The sequence below is a fragment of the Dermacentor albipictus genome, chromosome 3 (assembly GCF_038994185.2).
Source record: "Dermacentor albipictus isolate Rhodes 1998 colony chromosome 3, USDA_Dalb.pri_finalv2, whole genome shotgun sequence".
In the NCBI taxonomy this organism is placed as follows: Eukaryota; Metazoa; Arthropoda; class Arachnida; order Ixodida; family Ixodidae; genus Dermacentor; species Dermacentor albipictus.
Genome location: NC_091823.1, coordinates 107,309,187 through 107,335,460, shown reverse-complemented (window position 1 = coordinate 107,335,460; position 26,274 = coordinate 107,309,187). Strand labels below are relative to the sequence as shown.

Below are 26,274 nucleotides of genomic sequence, written 5' to 3'. Positions count from 1 at the left end.
TTGGATAAGAAGTGAGTCTTCAGAACGGTGGAATCCCAAATATATGATTTTCTCAGAACCATGCAAAAACGTCACATAATCCGGGCATCACATAATCTGACCAACAAAAGCTTCCTCTATAATAGATGCGAAAAAGAGTTGTGAGAGGCTTTAATTTAGGTTACAGGCTAATGGTCTGCTGGACTCAGAAACCAAACCTCCAAAAAAGTAAATGCAACAAGAATACTGCATTGTAGGTGCCAATCATGCTTTATTGGTAAGATTTAGCATATCGTGTACCGCAATTCGCACCTGCCAGCATGCCAAAACGTTCTTTGCTTATTTACAGACAGTTTCTTATAGCCTTTCTTTGAGCCGCACAGCAAGGGCTTCTTTCAAGCGCAGCAACATCCGCAAGGTCACCTACAGTGGCGTCGCCTGCACAGACGAATTTTCGAAGGTTGTTGATGCTACGCCACAACACCCAGGCACAAGCATGGCAGCATCTGTGGCATTGTCCTTGTCAGAGGTGGCAGCCAGCAGTGTTAGCGCGATACCAGGACCTGCATGAAAACGGAAACCCAACAACAGACATGTGAGAAGTTTTGTGTGCTCGCGCGTAAACATAGTTCCAAACTGCCTGCATGAACATGCGTATATGTTACGATCTGCATGCCTTCCAGTGGCTGATCGGTGCGATCTTTGCTCAAGCTCTTGCATTTTCCATATGCACTAGGGCAATGATCACCTGGATCCTTGGGTGATCACTTCCAGAGGTAGCTTCACGTTTGTGAGATTCAGCAATGGATGAAATGAAGTACATGATCGTAACAAGGGGCCCGCCCTATAACGTAAAACTATTCGAATATGTTTTTATTCCAATCTATCTAATCTTTTTATTCCAATTTATTCTAAATATGTTTTTATTCCAATCCAATCGGACGTCAAATTTACATAATCGCAGATACAAGCATCGGGCGGTGACCCGCAGCATAGCCTGAACAGCCCAATCAAACGCTCTCATTTATCGAAGGTCACTTTAGTTTGCTTTCAAAATGAATAACGTTGCCTACACTGAGTGGTTTTTCTTATCTAATTGGCTTACAAGCGGCGAGGAGCAGACTCAGGTGGAGAGGGTTTTGATGGGGGCCGAGCCAGCGCACTGAAAATAACAACAGGAGAAAGAGGGTGGTGCCAGCGTCTGCTATTGATCTGCTTTCCCTTACTTAGGTTGCGGTAGGTTGTCTAAAATCGCAGCGATGGGCAACGGACAGTTAAAAATGCCACTGAAACGGGTCCTCCGCAAGGAATTGGCAGAGCAATCTCGTAAACGTGTCTAGAGTGCTCGATAACATTATATGACCACGCAAAGCATTTTGCTATATGCAAATAAACCCATCCTCTCCGGCAGGTGCAAGTAACCAGTGCCCGAGTGATCGGCAGCAGCCATCTTCTATTCCTTTCAGAATGAGGCAGTCTCCGGCTATTGAGAAAAAAATGTAGTTTTGTTCGGCATATTAATGCATTTTTAAAGGAGCACAGACAGAAAAATTTTCCATCTTGGTTTTTCCGCTGCAATAAGTAGCTAATGAACCAGTAATCACGGCACGAAACATAATTTGCTTCAGAGCATGAGAGGCAATTATTTGGAGTTTTGTTTGCAGCGACCAGTCTAAGTTTCGGTTTCAGAGAGCAACGAGAAGGCCAAAGACGGAATGTAAACACAGCTGGGCACGTGATCGCACAAAACTCTGATGTATGTACACCAGCACGCTCGCCGGCTCACAAGCTTCATGTTGCTAGTTCACCTGCTATGTCTGCGCGTGCTTTGCAGTGTACTCGCCATCATCATGGTCCTCATTCTCTTCAGACAGTGGCGACTATTTCCTGCAGGCGAGAGTTGCTGTCGTGTTAGACAAGGCCAACCACTTTTGATAGGATTCCCTACAAAGCAGACGCTCAGAAAGTGCGGCCAGTGACAGCTATCAATATGCATACACACTGCTACAAGTAGAACGAACCATACATCGAGGGCGCTTTGGGAATTAAGCATATTCCGCAGCAGGACACAAGGAGAGGTAAAAGTCGGCACAGCATCAGGCTTGGGGGTACGTAGTCTTGGTTGAAGATAATCGGACTTCTTTAAGCTCGGCGGGCTTTGTTTATACCAGGCACGCTCGAAAGGAGCAAATCTGGCTCATTCTAAATGTCCAGCAGCGCGCACGAACTCGGACCACTTCTGCCGCTCATCGACACCGACGGTAGTGAACGAGCAAGCCAGGCGAGCTGGCGATTGCTAGAAAACGGCATAGGCCTAGCTCGTTAGCCGTCGGATCTGAGGTCGACGGCACATGCGATCCGTCCACAGCTCATAATAAAGCACCTATATTCGTCAACACAATCAACGTCTCCACATTTATGTCACTTATAAGTGACAATACAATTAGTTTTCCTGACGCCGTTAGTAGTGATGAGAAAACATGTTAGCCAGGCAAGCCGCTTCGCAGCGACGATTGCTGCGGCGTCTGCGCTGACCACTTGCAAATCAAAATCATGCCAATGATTTACTATTTCGTGCGACATTTTCTGACATGCACACTTCCGAGGTCACTTTACTACGAGTTATTTCGTGTCGGAAACAAATTTTAGCCGATTATCTGCGCTGCCGTCAGCGAAAAAAAGAAAAAAGAAAAGAACATCGGAGTTATCGGAGCGGCGAGAAACTTGGTCGCAGGGCCTGCCCCCGATGGCAGCGCAAACTCGTGACGTAGTGTTTTTTGCTCGTTTATATTCCTTCCTTAATATAGATGTTGCGAGGTGCTACGTTTTGCAATTAGCTGCGTGCAACCGCACATTAAAATGGATTTTGAATATGTTCTCAGCTATATTCGCCGTTTATATTTTGCAGACAATGTGTGTGTGCCCACATAAATCGATCTCGCACATTAACGCGACTTCAAATTTTTGTTGCAGTACTCCTTTAATGCAAAAACGTCACTGTGACGTAGTGAGTTTTTGCGGTTTTGTGGCGTCACGTGACAGGCAGGTGAAATGGCTGAGGCCCAAAAACTTTTGACCGATAGCCGAGGCCTAATGTTGAAAAGGCGTCGAACCACAAGTAACTATTTTGTTCGGTCCAGTCATGCATAATCTGCGTCTACAGTTCATATCAGATGGGGAGCTACCACGGTTTTCGTGACGTCGTGTGGCAGACGTGGAAGTGGGGGTGGTCCAAAAACTTTTCGACTAATCATGGAAGGCCGATTGAAGAATTGGAATAGAAAAGGTAGGAATAGCTTTACGTTAAAGCGCCCAAGATTACGAGCTTGGCACAGAGCCTAAAATGTCGTCAGCCATACACGTGAGTGCATCTGGCGACGAGAGGAGGCACTGCCGAGAAAAAAACGCCAATTGAGAGAGTACGTGCATTGAGATGGCAACAAAGGGGTGAAGGCATGCGGTGGTTGAGCAACAGGAAAGAGGGGAGAGGGAAACAACCAATGAGAGGGTAGCGAACGCATGGGCAGGAGGGAGCCCGAAAACTAGTCGGAGCTTTCTGCAGGCGAAAGGACATTCTTCTCTTTCTGACAGAGGGTATGACACAGCGAGGGAGCTGCCTGAAGCTGATGGTGCTTTTTACGCATCCACCATTGGGTTCACAATTTCATGTGGGTCGTCGTACGAGATGGGACGTGTGTAATCTCACATCGTATAATCAAATCATAAGAAGCCAACAAACATTGACACCAAGGACAACATAGGGGAAATTATTGTGCTTAATAAATGAAATAAAGAAACGAAGAATTAATGTAAATTAAAGTGGATGAAAAAACAACTTGCCGCAAGTGGGAACCGAACCCACAAAGGTTCCACCTGCGGCAAGTTGTTTTTTCATCCACTTTAATTTCCATTAATTCTTCGTTTCTTTATTTCATTTATTAAGCACAATAATTTCCCCTATGTTGTCCTTGGTGTCAATGTTTGTTGGCTTCTTATGATATGACTAATAAAATCGGGACCCTTGGTTAACCCCCTTTCTTCTCGTCTATTAATTAACGAGGGTCTCGAATCCGGCTACATTGATCTTCAGGTAGCATATGTGGGTTTATTGGCCAGTTGCCTTCACCCAAAAAGATCACGTTCTCGTGACGCCTGCGGCAAAAAGGACGTCCCACGTCCGCCGTCAAGGTCTGTGTGTGGTGGCGCTGGCTAACACTCCCAGGGTTCTACTAGGACACATAAATACCCAAGAAAGTGGATGGGAAAACAGCGCGGTAGTAGCTCAACTGGTAGAGCATCACATGCGAAATGCGAAGGTTGTGGGTTCGGTTCCCACCTACGGCAAGTTGTTTTTTCATCCACTTTAATTTCCATTAATTCTTCGTTTCTTTATTTCATTTATTAAGCACAATAATTTCCCCTATGTTGTCCTTGGTGTCAATGTTTGTTGGCTTCTTATGATATGACTAATAAAATCGGGACCCTCGGTTAACCCCCCTCTTCTCGTCTATCGTATAATCAAGGTTTTTATAGTTTTTCTATGGGGAGTTCACTGCAGGGTGTCTACCAAGTTGACATATTCAAATTCCCTGAGTGCCTTTGCAAAATTCCCTGAGTGATGCAGAACTATGTTTTATGTCAAGATGGGCTGACACAATGTCGCCCGATGCTGTCACTCTCTAGCAAGCATGTAAAAAAAAATAAAAAAAGCAACTTATACCAGTTTAAATACTAAAGAGTAGTGTTTAATGTTATTCAAGAAGAGAATAGAATGGAGGGGTTAGTGAAACACACAGCAAATAAAATGTCGCAATAATATAAATAAATAAAATGAAATAAATCGAGTCGGACATTCTCAAATACAAATAAAAAGGAGATGAATGCAGACGCAAATATTTTCGAATATGAGCTATTTCTATCAACTGATAAATAGCAAGCTCAGTGGTACGAGGCCCGAACTTTGTCACAATTGAGGATCTCTCTCAACCGCTCTTAAGTCAACCTCAATGTCCCTGACATGCTCTCAGCTCGTGCACGACACCTCAGTGTGGTGTTCCACTGCTTTAAAAAGTTTATTTTGGTTTGGATGAGGGACATCCGCATCTCGACATCAGCCAACACTTTGTTTTTTGAACTCATGCTCCTTCAAAATGGCGGCAGCACACTTCTTTTCCCGTTCATTTCTCAATGCATAGGTCCTTTCTGTTCTCGTCCTCCTTCCGCCACTCATTCGCCACACGGACCATTTGAAGCATATTCTTGGTCAGTTGTACAGGGTCTGTTCTGAAAGTAGTAGGACTGGTCTTTTCCTGGGCGAACGGGCGGACGAGAGGCGGTCTGCGCATGCAGGATCGGTGAAGGGGGATATTGGGAACGCTGGGAAAAATCGGCAGTCAGCTCTCGACCGTTGAGGAGAGCAGGCCACTTGTAGTGTGAACCCCTGTCGAAACGCCTCGTCACAGCGAATCATGGAGCGCTTACTGGATCAGCGATACGCGATCAAATTTTGTGTAATGCTTGGTAAAATGGGCAAAGTGACTCACAACATGATTAAGGAGGCCTACAGCGATGCTGCCATGGTTAGATCAGGTGTTTTTGAGTGGCAGCTGTTACGAGAAGGTAGGGAAAGAGTGGGAGACGAAGACCGCTCTGGACACCCTCTGACCAGCAAGACCACCGAAAATGTGCCGCGAGTGAAAAATTTACTGAACAGTGATCGTAGGATGAGTACCAGAATGATTTCTGATGACTTGAGCATTCCTCAAAACCAAGTTCTTGAGATCGTGACAGAAAACTTACCCATGAGGAAAGAATGTGCGAAGTTCGTGCCACGAGTGGTTGTCAGAGGAGCAAAAGGCCAACCAGAAAGCGATCTACCAGGATTTTCTTCCTCATGTGAATGAGGACCCCGGCTTTTTGGACAATGTAGTGACCGGTGACGAGACGTGCGCGTTTGATTACGACCTGGAAAGCAAGCGGCAGAGCTCAGAATGGCCCACCCCTTTCCCAAGCCCCAAAATAGCACAAATGAGCAAATTCAAGCAGAAGTCCATACTCATTTGCTTTTTTGATGACATGTTGACTGTACACTGGAAACTCCTCTAGCCGACGACAAGGCGTCAAAGACGATTCGTTACGATTCCTGTCTGTTACTCGAACCAGCATTACCACGACTTTCGACCCTTTCAATAAAATTACAGCTAATTTTCCCTGATAGAGGCACAAATTTCCTGAGTTTTCCTCGAGTTTCTCCAGATTACTCAAAATCCCTGAGAATTCCCAGTTTTCCCGGTTGGTAGACACTCTGATACAATAATAAATGTCGACAGTGGATTTAAATGCTAAAACAGTTGGAAAGGTGACGACGGAGGTGGGCAGCTGGTTCCGTTTCCTTGATGTCTTTGGCAAGAATGAATCGGAAAATAAGTTAGTATGGCAAAAATGGATTTGAACTTTATGACGGTGGTAAGTACGACAAGACAAATAAGATGGCTCTTTAAAGTTAATTTTTCAGATGTAGATTATGAAAAATCTTATGAAGTAAGGATAAACGAAACACTTTTCTACGTAGAGAAAAATTAGGAAGTTTCAAAATGTGTTTCATAGATGATACACCCGAAAAGCGCGAATAATTTAACAGAATGAAATGTGCACTACAATTTTGTACCGATTCTAACTGATTATTAAGAAATTCTTTAATGGGATCCCACAAAGCAGATGCATATTCAAGCTTAGACCTTACAAGTGTTTTGTATAATGTTAATTTAGGAGAAGATGGTGCCCTTGAAAAGTTGCGGCATAAGAAACCTAATGTGCGATTAGCATTCCCAACGACGTAGTTAACATGGGTTTGCCATATAAGGTTAGCAGTCAGGTGAACACCTAAATACTTATACATGGTAACCTCGTCTAGAACAGAGCCATCAATGTGATGAAGAGGAGGGTTACAAGTAGATGCTTTTAGAGAGATTCCATCTCCCGCATTCCCTGTGTTTCTCCAGGTTTCCGTTAGTATGATGACATCAGCATTGCACATGTCAATAAATGATGATAGATCATCATGCTTGTTGACAACGCTATGTATGTTCGAAAAAAGAAGTGAAGTTTCGCCTGAAAAAGGAACAGGTTTTGGTGATTGTTATGACAGAGAGGAATTATGACCTCGGGAGGTGCTTTCACGGTTGTGAAAGGATGGAACACGAGCATCAACTTCGCATACACTATGCGTGGATGACACGTACATATAACATTTATTGTTCATACAAAGCTTATTGTATTTAACGGAGTAGTGTTTACTGTTAGCCTTCCCGAATTCAGACAGCTTTTTCCGAGATGTACAAGTGGACATGCAATAATCCTCCGTAACACTGATGCTGGCCACCTTTAGTTTCGTTCTAGCCGTGAAAATTTAATCCTTCACCTTGAAACTCGAAAATCGGGCGACAATGGGGTGGCGTTTATTTGGCAGATATTTCCCTAACCTATGAGCACGAGAAATAGCTCCATCCATGAGCTGAAGTTCAAGCGTTAACGTCAGCAGATTGTGCAAGATTACCTCTGACTCAGCCGATGACTCGGATTGTTCGTCATGCAGCACATAAAAGATTAGGTTTTCGCCATTTCTTCACTCAACTGGAGGCAGCGGCGCACTACACTGCCTCTAGTCTGGCCACATTGCCACAGCAGCGTTATACTGCCAGTAGCGTGCCATGCTCTTCCTCCAGTGTGGCTGGGGCTTAACATGTTCGGGGGTCATTGGAATGCTACTTAGGGTAGTACACTAGAATATAAAACTAAAGAGTTTTAGAAATACTAGTAATAGGCCACTTCTGCAGACGTATCATACAATTCAGGTGAAAAAGCAATTGCAATAACCATATGAAAGTGCACTGCTCCTATGGGGACTTTGGCCGTGAAAAGGAGAAAAAAAGCATTATCCCCAAAAACGTATTATGCAGAATCGTATCAACGAAATTCCACTGTACTAGGACACCCTGTATTTCAAATTTAAACATTCCTTTACCCATAGATTAACAGTACTGTTTATGTTACACCAGTCTCATCCTTCGCCTTGAAGAAGACGAGTCCACTTGTCGAAACATTGGCTCCTGTATTCACCTTGTTCATGTTTTGCTCATCGTCTTGAATTTCCATCTCCCGCATTCCCCGTCTTTTCTCTGATTCTTCTAGTAATAGGCAATAGAGAACGACATCAAAAGCTTTTCTAAAATCCAAAGATACACAATCTACAGAACGGCTGTTGGCTAAAGCCGATGCAATGTCGTGAGTTCAGTAAGCTGGGTTATGCAAGAAAAACCGCGATGAAATCTTTGTTGATGAGATAGAAGCTTGAATGTATTCAATAATTAATAGTGTTAGTGAAAAGTACATGTTCCAGAACCTTGCAAATAACGCTACTCAACAAAACTAGGCGATAATTAGAAACACTCTACCGACAGGTTGTCTACCAAGCTGACATTTCCAAATTCCCAGAGTTTTACAGGTTTTCCTTGAATGCCTTTGCGAAATAGTGACACAGAACTATGTTTTATCTCAAGACAGGCTGAGATCATGTCGCCAGATGCTGTCGCTCTCTAGTAAGCTTGTGAAAAAAATTTAAAAAAAAAAGAACTTAATCCAGTTTGAATACTAAGGAGTAGTGTTTATTTTATTCAAAAAGAGAATGGAAGGGAGGGGGTTAGCAAAATGCACAATAGATAAAATGCCTTTGAAAGAAATGACAAATCAAGTCGGACACACTCAAATACGAATAAAAAGGAGATACATACAGAAGCAAATGTTTTTAAATATGAGCTTGATAGCAAGCTCAGTGGTATGAGGCCCGAACTTTGTCACAATTGAAATTCTCTGTCAACAGCTCGTAAGTCATCAACTGTCCTGACATACTCTCAGCCCACGTACAATCGATGCCTCACTGTTGTGTTTTACGGCTTTAAAGAGTTTATTCTGGTTTGGATGAGGGACACCTGCATCTCGACATCAGCCAACACTTTGTTTTTTTTAGCTTAAGCTCCTTCAAAACGGCGGCAGCTCGCTTCCTTTCCCGTTAATTCCTCAATGCATAGGTCCTTTCTGTTTTCGTCCTCTTTCCACTGTTCATTCGCCCCATGGACCATTTGAAGCATCTTCTTGGTAAGTGGTACTGTTAACATCTGATTTTTCGAACTGCGTAGGGGCAGTGAACACGTCTGAAAAATCGGCCAGTTAGAAAAAATGACTGGATGTCTTTTACAGTCGTTAAAAGGCCCCTCACCAGGCCCATAGCAAATTTCGATTGTATGCTGGAAGTTGTTACGTGTCCTCTAGGGAGTGTTCTGCCGCAAATGTTTTTCGTATCAGCTTATTAATACCCGAGATAGAAATATTTCAGAGCCGCGAACCCATGATTTCAGCAGTTGGGCTCCACTGCCAAGCAAGATGCTCTCTCTACTCGCCCCGTCTAGCCTCCACAAGCAAAATTCCTTCTCTGCGTTCTCCCATACCAGACTTCAAGGATCGCATGATGCATATGTCAGGCTTCATTATTTTTCTCCTTGCCTTTTTCTTTTTTTTTTTTCGGTGCTACGGACTTCCGCTGACAGCGTCGCGCGCGAGCTGTTGTCTCGCTCGCACTGCACACTATATTGCGCGCTGTGCACAAGGGCGCATGACTAGCAGTATAATTCAGTGCTGCACGAATACTGAGGATCGCAAAGCATGATCACAAGCTGGAACACGGTAGAAAATGGCATAGTTTCGGTACCTGCGCACATCACTGCACGACCGTGCGTACAAGCAGACAAAGCGGAAGTACATATATCTCTCTTGCTTCAGTGCGAAGTAAAACAAAAAACACAGACATTCCATTTGTGTGTTTTATTATTTCTCTAAACTTCAATTTGTCAATTCAAGCAACAAATCACGCAGATAACAGATGCTGCCTTGAACAATTATCGAATTCACGTATCACTACGAGTGACACGAGCACGTAGGCGCAGGGACAAGAAGACCTCACCGTCTGGCTTGGAGTGCGGTCGCTACAAGGAGAAAAGAAAACAGCATTCGGATTGAAATTTCTGACCTTTCCACGGTGTACAGCGATGCAATTCTTTGCAAACATGATCGTTAGTGCGCATTGTATGCTCTACGCTTGTCAGCTCAAAGTGGCCAGACCTGGTGAGGGGCCCTTTAAGGGCTCAAACCGCAACAGGCACGTTCGAAAAGCTCTGAACGCCTATCGGTACACGTGTAGGCATATCGGTGCTCGTACTGTAACAGGAGATACTGGGTGCAGGGGTGTACAATTAAGGAATACACACTGCGTCTCGTGGCAATAGCCCCTTGCTGCGCTTGTTATGCTTCACTGCAATACTTTTGCATATGCTTCACCAAGTAACATTCCTGTACAGAGGCGAGCCTGACTTTCGGAAGCAGCATTATGCAATGCACCGTGCTTTCCGAGCTTTGAAGCCAATCGCGAGGACCACAAAGGCGGAATCGGTGCCATTGCTGACAGCGGCAAATTATTTCATTGAAAAACATGGCACTCAACGGCAAGAAGCTTAATAGCAAACGTTGAAGCAATTTGGGCTAGCGTTGCCGCAGTAGTGGCCACGGCTGCCAGGGGATCTGCGTGCGAGGGTGCTGATTCGAGGTGGCGAGATAATCAAAATTGTAGCGGTGGTGGCTTTGATTTAAGGCGTTTCGAACCTGCGGTCACAGCAAAAAGTGCACAAAATCGGACGGCGAAGGATATTCTTGTGTCTGAAATTTCACACATTCTGATATATTGACTCTACGGGGTGGTGCCGCGAAGCTGTCCCAATTATCGAGAATCCAAAAAGTCGGTTGTTGACTGTACACTGGCAAATCCTCCTGCCAATGACAGGGCGTCAAAGACGATTCGTTACGATTCCTGTCAGTTACTCGAGCCAGCATAACCATGACTTTTGTTCTCTTTCAATAAAATTACAGCTAATTTTCCCTGATAGAAGCACAAATTCCCTGAGTTTTTCCAGACTATATGTACAAAATCCCAGAGAATTCTCGGTTCTCCTGGTTTTCACGGTTGGTAGACACCCTGACCAAAGTCCGGCTTTGTGGATGGACGGCACATTGACAGTCTTCTAATTTATAGGCGAAGCAATTTCTTCCAAAGACCTGGTAAAAATTACTTGCAGGTATTTCGACACTGAAGTGATGCACAACGAAAGTAGAGCAGCAGGCAAGACATCAGGTCCCATAGCTTCGATATGCGCAGCCATTCAACAAACGCTCCTTTGCCTCTGGAATCAAATGTGGCACCTTCCATCTGTTCATATGCAAATTTACTGAACTGCAGCGCTGTATCAGAAGCTTCTGTATGCAGAGAGAAAACAGAACCAAAGTGCACGCTAAAATTCTGCCTCTTTTTGGGTACTGTGGACGAGTTGGCCAGCAAATTCTATTGGGGCAATAGACACTTTATCCTTGCCATTCTTTTTAATGAATTTCCGTAATTCTTTAAGACTCTTAAGCCTCAAACAAAAAACAAAAAAATAATTGTGCCTTTGGCATGGCTTACCATATGTTTCATGTCTAGCACAGCAAGAGGTGTCTATTCATGAGGTGTCATAAAGTGCTATTCCTCAATTTAAGAGTGGTGATCATTTTATCTCCAGTAATCAAGAAAAAGCGAAATCTTTTAAAGCACAGTTCAGTTCAATACTAAAGCAAAGCTTACTTCATGAACCCTTCCAGCTTTTGCTGACTGTTGCTGCTGCTGCTGCCTTTTCAAAATAGTTTGCACAGAAAAATCAGTGTGTGCGACACATTGTGCACCACATGTAATAGGCTGTGCATGCAATAACATGTGCACATGCACCAGCTTCCATGAGGCCAGAGACGCAGGAACGAAACAGGCACATAATAGTAAACCTTACCACTGTCTCTTTTGCCGTGCCTCTCTCAGCATAGACGTCTCCTCAGCATTCTCCCTTCGACAAACATCCAACATCGCCTTCGTCCTCGTGACATCACTGCATCAACTTCTCACAGGGCGCATTCGCAGGGACTGCTGTTTGCGTTTCAGCATAGCTTGTGACCTGAGTGGTGCATGAAGATAAAAGTTTGTATGGGATTACACGTTGCATAGAATGACGATAAAGAAATGTGCACGCATAAAATTTATAGCATCTAATCAACCGCTTCACGAAAGCTTCGCTTCACATATGGATTCCCACATTTGTGCTAGATCTGCATAATTTTTTACCTGTGTAAAGATGGGCTGTCGGGATAGTTGATCTTGCATTCTAACTAGGGCAACTTAACGCAAAGCGCTGGTCAAATAAAAAGGGAAGGGTGAGTGCTCCAGTCAACGTTTTATTAACAGGCCACCCACTGATACAATTGGAGCGCATGCGCCCAGTCACGTTATCCCGTTCGTGTGCAATAATCACAAAATCAAAATTGCACAATTCAAAGAGGGGTATTAATAAAATCATACTTGAAAGTGCACAAAAAAAATAAATAAGAGGTTCTGGGGTTTTAAGTGCCAAAGCCACAATTTGACGATGACGCACGCTGTAGTGGGAGACTCTGGATTAATTTTTACTACCTGGGGTTCTTTAACTTGCACACAATGCACGGTACAGAGGTGTTCTTGCATTTCACCCCAATCAAAATTCAGCCGCTGCGGCCTGGATTTGATCTTGGGTCAGCAGCACAATGCCAAAACCATTACACCACCACGGCTGGTCGAAAGTATGCAGGCTTGTGGGCTTGCTGGTACAAATTAATAGGGGCATTGTTTTTCATCTAAACAAAAGTCTTTAATGCTAACTGAGCTGTATTGTTGTTGCTCTTGCCTAGAATCTTTGTCTCCTTATTTCATGAATGCTGCTCTTAGACACATGATCTTTATGTTGCGGCTACTGCATAGTGACACGATGTGACAGGGCACATGCACATCGACAGTATGTATATTGGTGAGTGGTCTCCTCTTAATAAACAGCTAATACTAGCATTCATCCTAATCTCTTTTGTGTCTGTCTATTGCTTTGCCCTAGATTGCCCTAGTTTTTTCCACATGTGCAGGAGGTTCTGATGCAGCATTTGAGTTTGGTAAATTTGACAGTGAGCTATTAGAAGGCATAATCCTCGGTTTCCAGGATACTGATAAATAAGCAGGTGTGTGTATCAAAAGCTATGGGTTCAACAGCTATGTGTTGAAAGCTGACGGCTTACCCAGTGCTTTACTTTTGTTTGGCACTGCACTTCTGTTTCGTAGCCAATCGCTGTTGAAATGCGTATATGTCCTATTAGGCCTCTGAAAAAAATTGTGTTGCTTCAGACCGGAAGCTTGCCAAAGTGGTTTTATACATGAAGTGGGACCTTGATGTAATCTTTCACATTGTCATCCAGCTTTGTTGACCAGCATTGTTTGCAAAGTTATCGACTTTAAGGAGGAGTTTGATGCGATTCCTCATTTCATATTATTAGAAATTTTAGCTCAATACAACACAAGCAACTTCTTATTGCACAGGTAAAAAAAATATAATTTACAGATGTCGGGTGTTGCATATGGTGAACAGTTGCATGATGCAAATGTAACATACGGTGTATCTCAAGGGTCAGTTTAAAGCTACTGTTGTTTAAGCGAAGCTTGTATTGCTTCACTCGTGTAGGCATTGGTGTTGGTGTTGCAGTACGAAAAAACTCAAGCCGCATGAAGTTGCTTGTCAGGCTGAAGATTCCAACCACCGACCTCCAGGTTGCAAGACCACCACGCTAACCAATTCAGCCACTGTCAGTTCATATAAGCGCCTTTAAAAGTGGTGTTCTATAAAAATTTCGTATTATTCTTTTTTAATTGTATTTTTTTTAAAAAGCCCAAGAAAAGCTTTACGCCTTAATATTGGTGCACTTGTGTTTCATAAAAAATTTGTTATATGCATGAAGTAGACGCAGCGCAATGTGCGAGCCAACCACAGGCGTCCCCTCCCTCCAAAGGAGGGAAAGGATGTGATCGCATGTTTGCTCACCTCGCGCCCGTAGCTTCCCACCAGTTCAGGCCCTGCAGTCAGATGGGGAGGCTGCATTTGGTTCAGTCTGCTGAAGAGCAGGCTGCATTGAAGGAGCAGGAGGGGGTCGCGCGGCGTCCATTCGGCCGAAGAACACATAGCGCTTGATGAATGCCGTCGGGAACTCGCTCCATCAACATGTCAACCTCGGCATGACGGAGCGCAAAGCTGAGGCGCTATTACAATGAATAGCCACGAATCCTGACATTCTCTTGATCCCTTCTTCACAGTAGCAAATGGACGGTCATTTTTTTTTTATTTACATCAACAACATTTGTACTGATGTTACCCTTAAACTTTTTTGCAGATGGCTGCAAGATTTATGGAAATATTAACAAAGTGACTGTGCTGTGTTACGAGATGTAGACTGTGTTGCTGAGTGGTGCAGTAAGCAGAAAATGACGATCAACCTACAGAAAACTACACAAATGTGCTTCATAAAAAAAAAGGACCACACGAATTGACTGACACTATTAATGAGGTAGTACTATTACCCGATTTTCAATATACTATTAAATACCAGGGCGCAATGTTATCGCCACCTTTTTGTGTAATTTACACATCTTTCGTTATGTTATATCTAAGGCCTGTAAGGTTCTCAATTTGCTGCATCACAATGCACAGCTGTTTTCTTTCAAAATGAAGGGACTACTAATGATAACTTGCACTCACACTATACTGGAATATGCATGCATGGTGTAGGACGTTTATTAGACGAATTGGAAGCAAAGAAGCTTGAAAAAGTATAAAATTGCATAGATGTTATGTTAAATGTTAAACTTACATCTGATGGTGTTCTAATAAAGACTTATCAGTGGTGTTTGTAATGGAGTGCTCAGAAGTGTTAACTATAACATCAGCGCATATTGCCACAAATTTTAAAGACACATTTTTTAAAACTGGTGATAACAGCTGCCCAATTTCTGCTAAATGAACATTCATTATTGCTCAGCTTTGATTCAGTGTTTGAAAAGTGCTATAAATTCCTTAAACAGTTAATTAGCTATCATGACTCGACCAATTTGTCTTAGGCGTAGTGTTGGCTGCTTCAAGTAATCCAGTTGATGTATATCTTACCATGGGGGTTCTTCAATAGGCCTGTTCCAATTAAAATAAATGACCCAGTAATATTTGTTTTCTGCAACGACTAACATATGGGGCCAATACTTGGAGGACAAATAAACTTGCGGGAGGGTGTAAAGTACCTACAGTAGTGACTTGTGGTATGGAATGTGTTAAGTATAATGTTAAGAGATAGAAAGGCTACACGGAATAGAAATCAAATATGTGTATCTGATAATCTGGTTAAGATAAAGAGGAACAAGCAGAGGTAGGCAGGGCATTTGTAGAACAGAATAGCAAAATGGGTGCCAAGAGAAAGGAGAGGGTGTCAAGGCCAGCAGAGATCTTGATACGGTGATAAGATTAGGTGTTTGCAGATACTAGCATTTAGCTTTTGCGCTCAGCCACTATTCTGCTGTGAAGCCAAGTGTGCTGCTTAGTATGTGAGCTAAGCTCGCGCGTGCGTGCGTGTGCGTGTGTGTGTGTGTACTCCATATGTTCTGCACGCATGCAATGGCAGTGAAGGAACTTCTGGAGTCCCTGATCCTTCCGAAGAATAAACTATCTCTCAGTGAGTGTTCCATAAAGAGCATGATCATGCTTGACAGTAGCATTTTACACTGATGATACTGTCCAAAATCGCTTCACTACTGTCATCCTTGGCCTGTTAAAGTTCATTAAACGAGGAACCCCTATCTAATCCACAGTTACCTTAGCACTGTGTGAGCAAGCTGGACTTCATCCTGTGCATTTAAATTTCTCGACCTTGTCTCTTTATTCAATCCTCTGTCATCCCCAAATGTGCTTCATTTCCGAATGGCTTCCAGCCTGTGATCTAACAGAACACCAGGTATCTGTTCGGTGTCAATGCATAACTTAGCAGCCCTACTTCCTCCAACTATACACAAAATCAACAACTTGGACATGCCCCTTTGCATCCTGAATATAGGCGAAGCCTGTGTGAGTGCTGGTATTTCTACTGAAACTGAAACATTTTAGTAGAATATTAGAGTCATATAGTGGTTCGTCAGTCTGCAGATTTCGCAATAACATGAATATCCCAAGAGGACATAACCTACGGCTGATATTGGTAGCAAGTTCAGTACTAGTTGGTGGCTGACTTAATTGAGACATAGTGATCCACTTGTCACAGGCCACTGAGTATGTAAAAAAAAAAAAAGTTGTGGGCTTCAGTGGTTGGCCTGGATGCTCCTAATTGTGTGTCATGAGTACCGTTCCCACAGGTTGCGACATGAGTGCAAACAGAGCTCATCTTGAGGTCAATATAGTGTGTGGTGGATGAGGGTGCATGTGAATGAGAAAAATTGAATGCTGCCAAATGTTACACCACTAATTTTTGCTGTCCGATGTCAACGTTATGCAAACGTGATTAGCCTGAGGCAAGCTATCAACCGCATGTGCTAAACTTCCTTTAAGGTTTGAAAAGCTCAAATGTCCCATGGTCACATGAAAGCAGCCACACCACAGTTCTATTTATCTACTGTGATAATTGCAAGGCAAATATTTAGCATTTCTCACAGGCTTAATCCACTTTTAAAAGAAACTGCAGCACTTACTGCAGCAGTTGCCTCTGACAGACTATTACTAACTTTTTAATGCATTAGCATTAGGAGTGTCAAAGTGGAAAAATGTGCATAGGTCAAGTGTGGGAAGCCGGTCACATGGTAGAGGTAGAGAGAGGATGGCAGAGCTTAGAAGAATGTGTACACACAGACACACACACACACACACAATCATATCGCAAGAAGCCAGACACACCAAAGACAACATAAGGGAAATTACATGTACTTACTAATCGAGTTATAGAAATGATAAATTACTGGAAATGAAAGTGGATGAAAAAACCATCGGCCACAGGTGGGATACGAACCCACGTCGTGAATGGCATTAAGCGGCCACAGGTGGGATACGAACCCACGTCGTGAATGGCATTAAGCATGTAATGGTCTTACCAAATGAGGTACCACAGTGCTGCTTTCCCATGCACTTTCTGGGCTATTTATGTACCACCAGTTGCCGTCACCCAAATAGGTCATGTACTCGTGACGCCTGTGGCAGAGAAGATCTTCCCCATCCGCCACGAAGGTTTGCGAGTGGTGCCGCTGGCTAACACTCCTCGTGTTAGTTCTAGTAGATAAACATGAATACCCAAGGAAGCAGATGTGAAAACAGCGCCGCAGTAGCCCAATTGGTAAGAGCATTGCACCTGTTATGTGAAGACGTGGGTTTGTATCCAATCTGCAGTTTTTTCATCTACTTTCATTGCCATTAATTTATTATTTCCTTATTTCATTTAGCAAGTATAAGTAATGTCTCCTGTGTTGTTCTTGGTGTCTTTGTTCGCTTCTTATGGTACAATTAAGAAAAATCGGGGCCCTCGGTTCCCTTTCTTCTCATTCATATGAAAAGGTACTGTTGGCATCCGCCCAAATTGTAGCATGAAGCGACAAAGGAAACCAACACGGATTTCTCAGCAAGAAAGCCTCGCAGTTGAAGAAAAATTTGTCCCGGTTCAGGATTCAAACCCGGGACCAATGCCTTTCTGGTGTGGCCACTCTACCATCTGAGCTAACATGGAGGGTAGCCGATCGCAGAGCAAGGGTGAATTAATCGACAACTCGAGACACTTGTACTTAGCCAGAGCTTAAATCTATGTGAATGCCATGCAGCTGGACAGAACCAAAGTAATGGTGTTGCCGTCGCTTGGAGATACTCAATTTTTTTTTCATTCTGCTTAATTAGATCATTAGTCTTAATTAATTAGCAACTTCCCAAACATTATAATTAGATGAAAAGTGTCACTGAGAATCTATATATATATACACATACTTTAAGTAAATAAAGAGAAATTATGCAGGTTACTTTTCAAACATACAGAGCTAAAGTAATGCTACAAAGTAAACAAAAGTACTTATTGTGTCATCTGTTACTTGTTGTGTCTACCTTGTAGCATTGCTCAAGTTCCTTATATACGTGTGTGTGTATATATATATATATATATATATATATATATATATATATATATATATATATATATATATATATATAAATTGGAAGTGGAGGTGCCCAATGAAAAACAAACATTTACTTGCAACGTTTCGGCCGGGGTCCGGGCTTTATCAAGAGTGAAGGCCAGACCCCAGCAGCCATGTCGAAATTAAATGTGTTTTTGTTTTTCTATGTGCACCTGCACTTTCACCTTATTACACACCACATCCAAAGAACTACTTTCTTTCTTCATACACGTGTGTGTGTGTGGTGCAACTGACAGTGGTCTGCTACCGTCAGCTGTCGCTAAAATTGGCTCTAATGAACTAAATATTGTTATCGGAAAGAGTTCTGTCTGCTACCCACTGCCGGAACATCGTTAAAGAGCATTACGAGTGCTATGTGCTCCTTGTTGTGATGCTTCGTCTTACTTTACCACTCGACATTATCATTACGAAACAACGGTATAAAGAACAGACACAGAAAAGTTTGCCAAAATTCCTTTCTTTGCTGCGTAGATGGGCACAGAATTCAGTGAGCACAGCCTAGATCATCGATCAAGAACCTCAAAGAGGTGTGACATAATGCTAACACATTTCTCTCACACTTACTGCTAAATCACCACTGAATATTTTACAAGCTATTCTCAAACACAGAAATATACAGGTGCATGAGCACCGAGGGAGTAAAGAAGACTGCCTCATCACCTTTACTGTGATATGCCTGCAATCTATATATGCTGCATAATGGTAGTGCGAGTGCAAAACTTATATTAAGAGTAGTTCTATTAGGCTGGATTAACAGTTATCTGTTACCTTGTCAGTGTGCATATATTCAATCAGTGTTATAGTAAGTTAGAGCCATAAGTCTGTATTCACTCAAGCATACATTATTGCTCACCAATAAAGGAACTGTGCTCATAGGAGTACAGCTATAAATAAATACCAATGAAGTCATTCTTAAACACATGCGGCAAAGTAGCCTGCTCATTATTGTAATCCCGTCTCCTCCTCTATCATTTGCCCCTTTCGGTACAGTGTAGTCGTCTATACATTGTAGCCTTTATTGGCATGGTCCTGACCTAATATTAATTGATGCTGTGATAAATATGATGAAAAATGAGGTTCACATTTTTTTACTTGCTTTTTCTGTCGTAACACTTTTAGAATAGAAGCAACCTCATTACAACCATGGAAGAGGGACTTACATACAGGATGAGTCCCACAACACTGCCTGATCATGATAATGCAGCTATGCTAGTAATGGTTGCTACCTTTTATAACTAAATATTACTAACACTACAGTTACTAACACATGTTAGTGGCACATGTAATAAACCCTTTATAGCTCCATAGCAGCAAAAACCTTTCTTTCTTTCAATTGAGAAGGAGTTCCTCCTAATATCCCAGTGTTGACTTTTGTCAGTGGCTAAAGATGAGCCTGGACAGTGTTTGGGTCACCAACCAGGTTTAGGCATACAATGCAAAAAGGCAGGCATGGTACACAGATAGCACAATGTTAATTATTTCCACAAAGTATACTACACCAATGTAAGCCACAAGAAAGAGCTCAAAAATTTGACAAAAGGCAGTGCTGCTGCTCGGTGAAACCACTTGCACCACCAGTGAAATAGGCAGCATCAGCATGAACTCACGCGGATTCCCTAGAAATGCAGAGTGCAGAAACACTTCTAGAAACACACAATGCAAAAAGGTAACCACATAGACAAAAAGAAAATATGGAAGAATCTAGAGGGCGCTTTTAGTCTGCCAGTCATCCTAACATTTTAAGTGTCACACAAACACCCGTTCACAAGTGTGAACTCTGAACCAACATGCAACACTGTAGTATGCAATGTTTACTTACTTCTCAAGTGTCACATCTGGGCTGCTGTTAGGTTGCGTCATGCCTGTCGGGCTCCCTCAGTACTGGAGATGCACCAGGTGAGGGAGTGTAGCTGAGCTTCCTTACTGGCATACTTCTCCGGTGGTTCACTGGTTTTCCGGCTGACAAGTACTGTGCCGTCGCTTAATCTGCTGTAAAGCCTTCAAAATGTTCACTTGAAGCGCCTTGGATCTCGTTAACTTCATTGTTGTGTTCACCTGAATTCCTGTAGAGCAGAAAAACACCATGCAAAGCTCGGATTAAGAAAGCACCAGAACAACAGCCTTGAACCAAGCAGTACTAACTTTGACTAAAAGTGCACGGCACAAGGTACCATGCAGACTTAAGCAGCAGCAGCAAGCATGCTCAAGCAGACAAGATTCTACTTTGCTGCCTTATAGTCATTTCTTTGGTGATGCTGCCCAACAAAAGGGCAGACTTGCTGCTTATTCATACTCCATCAAATAGAACAGCAGTAATTTAGGCTAGAAGTTAGGCAACAACTCGGGCGTATACGTACCTACGCTCGGGCACGATAACGGTTTAACCTGCACTCCTTTCGCGTTTCCGACGCTGCGGTAATCATAACCAATTCTTTCGGTGGGGCTCTGCAGGAAATCCGTCTGCGTCTCCGCGTTTTTGGCGCCAGAGGAAAGCGTCTGCAATTTGCCAAACGTTTATGAATCCGGTCGCGAGTTGCGTCAGACAAAACTGCAACCACCGCGACAAACCACATACCTCTGCGCTGCCTTCCATGGAGGTGCCGGTAATGTCACTTTCCGTGATCACAACGGCAACGTTAGCCTGTAAATAAAGGCAGCTTGCTATCAATGAAATAGAGGGCTGCGCCCGCTAGGCTAATTTTAGTAGTGAAATGAGATAGCATGCGCGTATTGAGGCAGTGCTCACCACGACACTTTCGTCCTGCAGCAACGGTGCTTCCCAGGTGGCACTTTTGCCACTGATTTCTGTCGGTTTCAGCTGGAATGAAGTTGTCTGAAGTTCTTCGTGGGATGAAGTGAATACCGACGGTACAGCGTTGCGACGAAGTCGCGCTTGGAAAGGCACTTCCATTGACTGTCTTAAGAGAGAATTATGTTCATAATCCTCAGGGCGGAAATGCAGCGAGCACACATGTAGTCTGATCGGCTTCTTTCTTTGCCGCTGTAGCATGGGAACTGAACTGAACCAGCGGGAACGTCGACGTTCGTCAGACGGCACCGCATGGTAGTTGACATTACTGTCAGAGCTTTTAGTGCTCTTGTTCAGACGACGTGGACCGTTCGGGCAGCCCGCGACGCCGCATCGTCGCGGCATTTCGCTACTGGAATTTCGTCGCTACCAACCGTTAACTTGGGCATAAAACACCTGCTAGAACTGACCGAGCTGACAAAGAGCACCGACGCTACAACACACCTTAATCACAAAATGCCGCGAAATGTAAAGCAGTAGAAACCTTGCTGCGGCCGGCCAGAAATTGACTATAACTTGACACTGACTTGGCACTGAGCGCAATGAACGGTAATGTTCAGCCCATAGAGTTACTATACTGACTCTAGAGGACAAGCTACCCATAGGGCCCATGCATTAAAATCGGGAACCTCAAGAGCGCCGCCATGTTGCTACGCGCCGAGGTTGCCAGCTCCTGAGACGCTTGCTAGACTTGGTGACAGTAGTCAGTTTTAATCCGGCAACAGTAGCAGCGTAGCAGCATGGCGTCTCGCTTGAAGTGTTGTGATGTGTGCGTGCAGCCGTGTGTTTGGGCTTCATAAGTCGGTTCTTTATTCTATGTTGCGGGATGGTGTGGGTGTGGTCCATGTTGGCCGTAGAGCCGGCAGTTATGCAACCGAGGGATGATCCTGTTCAAGCTTCTGGCGGTATGCGGTTTTCAGCGGTCACGCCTGTTGCAGGAGTGTCACTCGACGACGTTACGAGCTCGAAGCTGTGGTCAGATTCCTCGTTGGCGTTCCGTAATTATCTTCGCACGGGCGCGGTATGTTGCAAAAGCCGCTTTCGCGATCTATCGTCGTGACGATAGATCGGGTTTTTTATTATTATAAGTAATGATCCAGCTGTAGGGCACATGTAACAGACAAACGGAAGTCTCAGGAGAGCACCTGAGATGGTAGTAGAGCAGGCGGCGCAGGAACTCCAGGGCACCCGAGGGACAGTGGGGGGATCAAAGCTCGAAGCAGAACGGTACGTAGGTTGGGGCCGCCGAGGCAGGTGTGTGCCAGGGAGTGTTCGCACGGACAGCTCCCCTGGCACGCGCAGCCGTGCCTCGCAAGGTCGAGATACTTTAAAGGCACCTGCGCCCATGGTCTTTCTTTTGCCTCGGCGCAGTGAGCACGATTAACGAGAATAATGTGGAGGGCATCCGGTGCAGTCGCGAATGCATCATGACAAATGTAGCTCGCGTCGCCTGGCGTCTGTAGTAATATCAGAGTTGGTTGTATGAACTTTATGCATAATACGTTTTGTTACGGTACCTCAACGGAATGGGTCTAGAGGACGATGTTGGTACATTTTTTCGTACCGCCCTAATCCTATACCCCCCTTTTTTTATGTATACATACAATTCCTTGCCATGACGGATCATAGCCTCCTTTATTTTTGAAAAATAGAGGAGGCTGTGGACCGATTGACCAGTTCAAGTTGTCAACTTGTCAGTAACTGTCGTAGGAATCACTGTAATAAACATAATTCCACGATCGGATTGTTTACTTTCATTTTTTGTTGTAACACTGAGGACCACATAGAACTTTATTTTGTATATGTGAGAGAAGTATGTGGATATCACGAGCTTAAGCCAATGTGCGATACACAGACAAAGCAGCTGCTACAACATGAACTGCATTGAGGGCCACACAACACATACGTAATTAAAGGTGCAAAATATAGGGGGAAGCTTCAAAATACGCTCTGTAGCACTGCAAAGTATAACATATATTGTATGTGTACAATAAATGTTCAAAAATACAATGCATCAATGTACCATTTGCCTTCACGTTTATTATGAAGTTCAAGTTTACTGAAGTTTATTATGAGCACATGTACAACAGGGATCAACTAACACACCCGCAGTCGAGGTGGCTGTTCGAGGTGTGCTGGCTGCCTCAGTGTAAGAAAAAGAAATTGGGTAAATGTCGACACCAGTGCCACTGCTTCTTGCCTCTGACCTGCACGTGCCTCTGCGGCATCTTTGTGCACAAGTGTGCTGGCGTGGTGAGGCGTAGGAGTCATCCGAGAGAAAGAGTATTGTTTACATGGAGGAGTGGCTGTTCACATTGCCTGTCACTTTCCCTCAAATGTTTCCTTGGCGACTAGGGTGACACACCCGCAGTCAAGGTGGCTGTTCGAGGTGTGCTGGCTGCCTAAACGAAATAAAAAGAAATTAGATGAATGTCGATACCAGTGCTATTGCTTATTGCCTCTTACCTGCATTTGCCTCCACAGCCTCTTGGTTTGCGGAGTCTGTATGAGGGAGCTGCTGTGGCTAGGCGTAGGCATTGTCTAAGCAAAAAGAAAAGGCCATTTAAATGGGGAATTATGGAAATAAATGCAGTTATGTCTGCTTCTTGCACTCTTCTTGCCTAAAAGTTTTCAAACATAGTGTCCAGAACACACCAGCACTTTGACTGCTTCTGCTTTTTACCTGCAGGTGTTGTTGCGAGATCCTTAGTATGGCTGCGTGCAGCATTGTAACACTTGGTGGAGGCATTTGAAGTGGTAGCCAAAAATATAAAGAATCATCCTTGTCTGCACGAATGCTTTCAATTTCTAAATGCAGTGGTAACTATCACTATTGGTGCAAGGCCCCCCCACATCTATGCGGCAAGTGCCATAGCTCAAAACTGAATTGTTCCTTTATGTTTCACAAGGCATCTGATATGTCCACATTAGATGTGATGTGTTTGTTTTTATTTATCCCAGTGTGGAGAGAGCATCATTAAATGGCTGAAGTACTATAGCGCCTAACAGACGACACAAGAAGAGACACGGACGAGCGCTTATGTCCGTGTCTCTTCTTCTTGTGTCGTCTGTTTGGCGCTATAGTACTTCAGTAATATGCACCAACTAGCCCAACAAAAAGTTCTGCTGAAATATCATTAAATGTTTTGTTTATTTTTGCGTGTCTTGTTTTTTGGTTTATTTCTGAATTTATCATGATGCTAAAGTGACTTATGTAATGGCAATCAGCTTTTGTTTTGCAGAAAAACAATGCATTTCCTGACCCATTGTTTGACATCCCCTCACTCGCATAATTTTGCAGAGTATTCTACCTATATTGACTTGCTTGACCTCCACTAAAGGGTCTTGCATTTTTAAATACGACTCTTTCCTTAAAATCATTCGACACTTCTCATAATTTCTGTACCTTGGGCTTCTGATGCTCTGCATTCACTATTTTTGCTTGTTTCTGACTAGAAATGTCTTCTTTAATTTAGAGCTTAAATTTTACCTTTGGAACACACGGAAGGGCTTGCCATTGCATATCTGCATAAAAGGGAAACATGTTTCATTAAACATTTGCAAAATCCCATTGAAGATTGATGAATGCAGCTTGCAGTGTGATATATGACTGAATGAGCCATAAAAGTAACTCATCTCACTTGGTAAATGAAAGCACATATTAGTGTGATGCACAAGATACGTTACACTAACGTGGTGGGTTCTCTTGCTTATAAAGCAAAATAATCGGTGCGTGAGAAAAAAATTATTTTTGCATAACCCTTGTACACACTGACTTAAGGAAAATGAGCTGGAGCTGTCCACATGATGTACTTATTTTACCTGCGAGTATGGTCAACAAAAATGTGTCCCAGCTGCTTAGTGGTATTCCGGATTATGTCAGTATTGCATATGTGCCTGTTGTCGAAAATAATTGAATTTTGAAAGTGCTCGCAGGGATCTGATGTGCATATCTGCAGTTTATGGGTACATGTAAAAGACTCAGCATCAAGTGCAAGTGAACGGTCCCACAGGCCCGGAGTCGATCATGCAAATAGATTCGCTGCACAAATTTGTGACCAGAAAAGATATGCCACATGAAATGGCATGCAAGGAAGTGTTGAAAATATTGCACAGTTAATAAAAATGGCTGTGGCTTAGGTAAGGTTAAGCCCAGGATGCGAAGCATACTAGCCTTTATTTTAGTTGTTGAACCACTGTTTAGCCTGGTGAACTGCTGTTGCTTGGCTATATTTGGTTCGGCTAGACGAAGAAACAACTCATGCATTACTTCTTCGCCTTCAAGAGTGGAACGCGACAGCGTTCCCGTCGACCCGCCAAGGGGTGTAAGACAATGGGCTACAGGGCAGCGACTACGCGCCCCGCATTGGACGCGGTGAGCGTCGAGCAAAGCAGCGTTCGGCGCGGCAACGAAATGTGCGCCTGAGCAAGAGACGCACGCCTTAGAAACAGCGCGTTTCTAAGGCAACACCGCATTCACTAGAGGCGCTTTTGTACCGCTTTGAAGCGTTGTACTCGTGGCTCAGTGGTAGCGTCTCCGTCCCACACTCCGGAGACCCTGGTTCGATTCCCACCCAGCCCGTCTTGCAAGAGTTGAGCCAAAGCCACTTCTCCTCTGTCGTGACGTCACGGTGTCACGTGATTTCATGGTCACCGCCGCGCCTGAGGAGCTGGGTTGAGCCCTCGTAATATGCTTCGCATAAAACGCCTAAGCTATTAATATGTGGCTTGATGCACTCGTTATGCAAAACGGAGGTGAGGCGTGCAGACAGGAAACAAGAGTAGAGTATTTACAAGCAAACAACACGCGCGCCGCCCACTTCTCTACTCTTATGTCCTGTCTGCACGCCTCACCTCTGTTTTGCATAATGAATCCTTACGAACTAGCTCAGCTTTCTGTCGTTCTAAGTCTCGATGCACTCTATTTCGTCCGCATTAGGCACTCGCCTCTTGATTACTTCGTGGCACAGAAATACTCGGTCATCAGGCTGTTTTTCTGCTGTGGCCTTTGTAGAATCATGATTGTTCAACGTGCAACAATTAAACAGATTCTTTGAGTTGCTTGTGGCTTCGCCAGTACAATTCCGGTGCGCTGGTCCGCCTGTCCAGCAATTTCCTACTGAAGGGAAACCTGCAAATAAAAACACCGCTCCGCATGCAGAAAAATGCTCTACTGTGACGCTTCTCGAACGATTGTGATGTACCACAAGAGCTGCCTACTCGCGTGATATTCTCAACAAGGAGATAAATTCGTTTACTTACATGTGAAGGTATATGCCAGAGCACTTCGGGGCTTCGGTGGCACATA

The 26,274-nt window shown here is 43.8% G+C and overlaps 1 long non-coding RNA gene across 7 annotated transcripts; it reads right to left on the bottom strand.

Annotated features, from left to right (window-relative positions):
• Positions 1 to 243: 243 nt before the first annotated feature.
• LOC135904887 (uncharacterized) lies at positions 244 to 26,274 on the bottom strand. Of its 7 annotated transcripts, XR_010565242.2 has the most exons (12): positions 26,229 to 26,274; positions 24,457 to 24,491; positions 23,433 to 23,507; positions 20,904 to 23,368; positions 20,733 to 20,798; positions 20,515 to 20,653; positions 19,977 to 20,220; positions 14,001 to 14,082; positions 13,204 to 13,285; positions 11,901 to 12,062; positions 5,779 to 5,943; positions 244 to 542 (listed from the first exon to the last, which is right to left on the bottom strand). It is a non-coding gene; the product is annotated as an uncharacterized lncRNA (long non-coding RNA). The 7 variants fall into 7 exon arrangements; XR_010565238.2 differs by lacking the exons at positions 24,457 to 24,491; positions 26,229 to 26,274 and having other exon boundaries at positions 23,433 to 24,022; XR_011512858.1 differs by lacking the exons at positions 23,433 to 23,507; positions 24,457 to 24,491; positions 26,229 to 26,274 and having other exon boundaries at positions 20,904 to 23,426.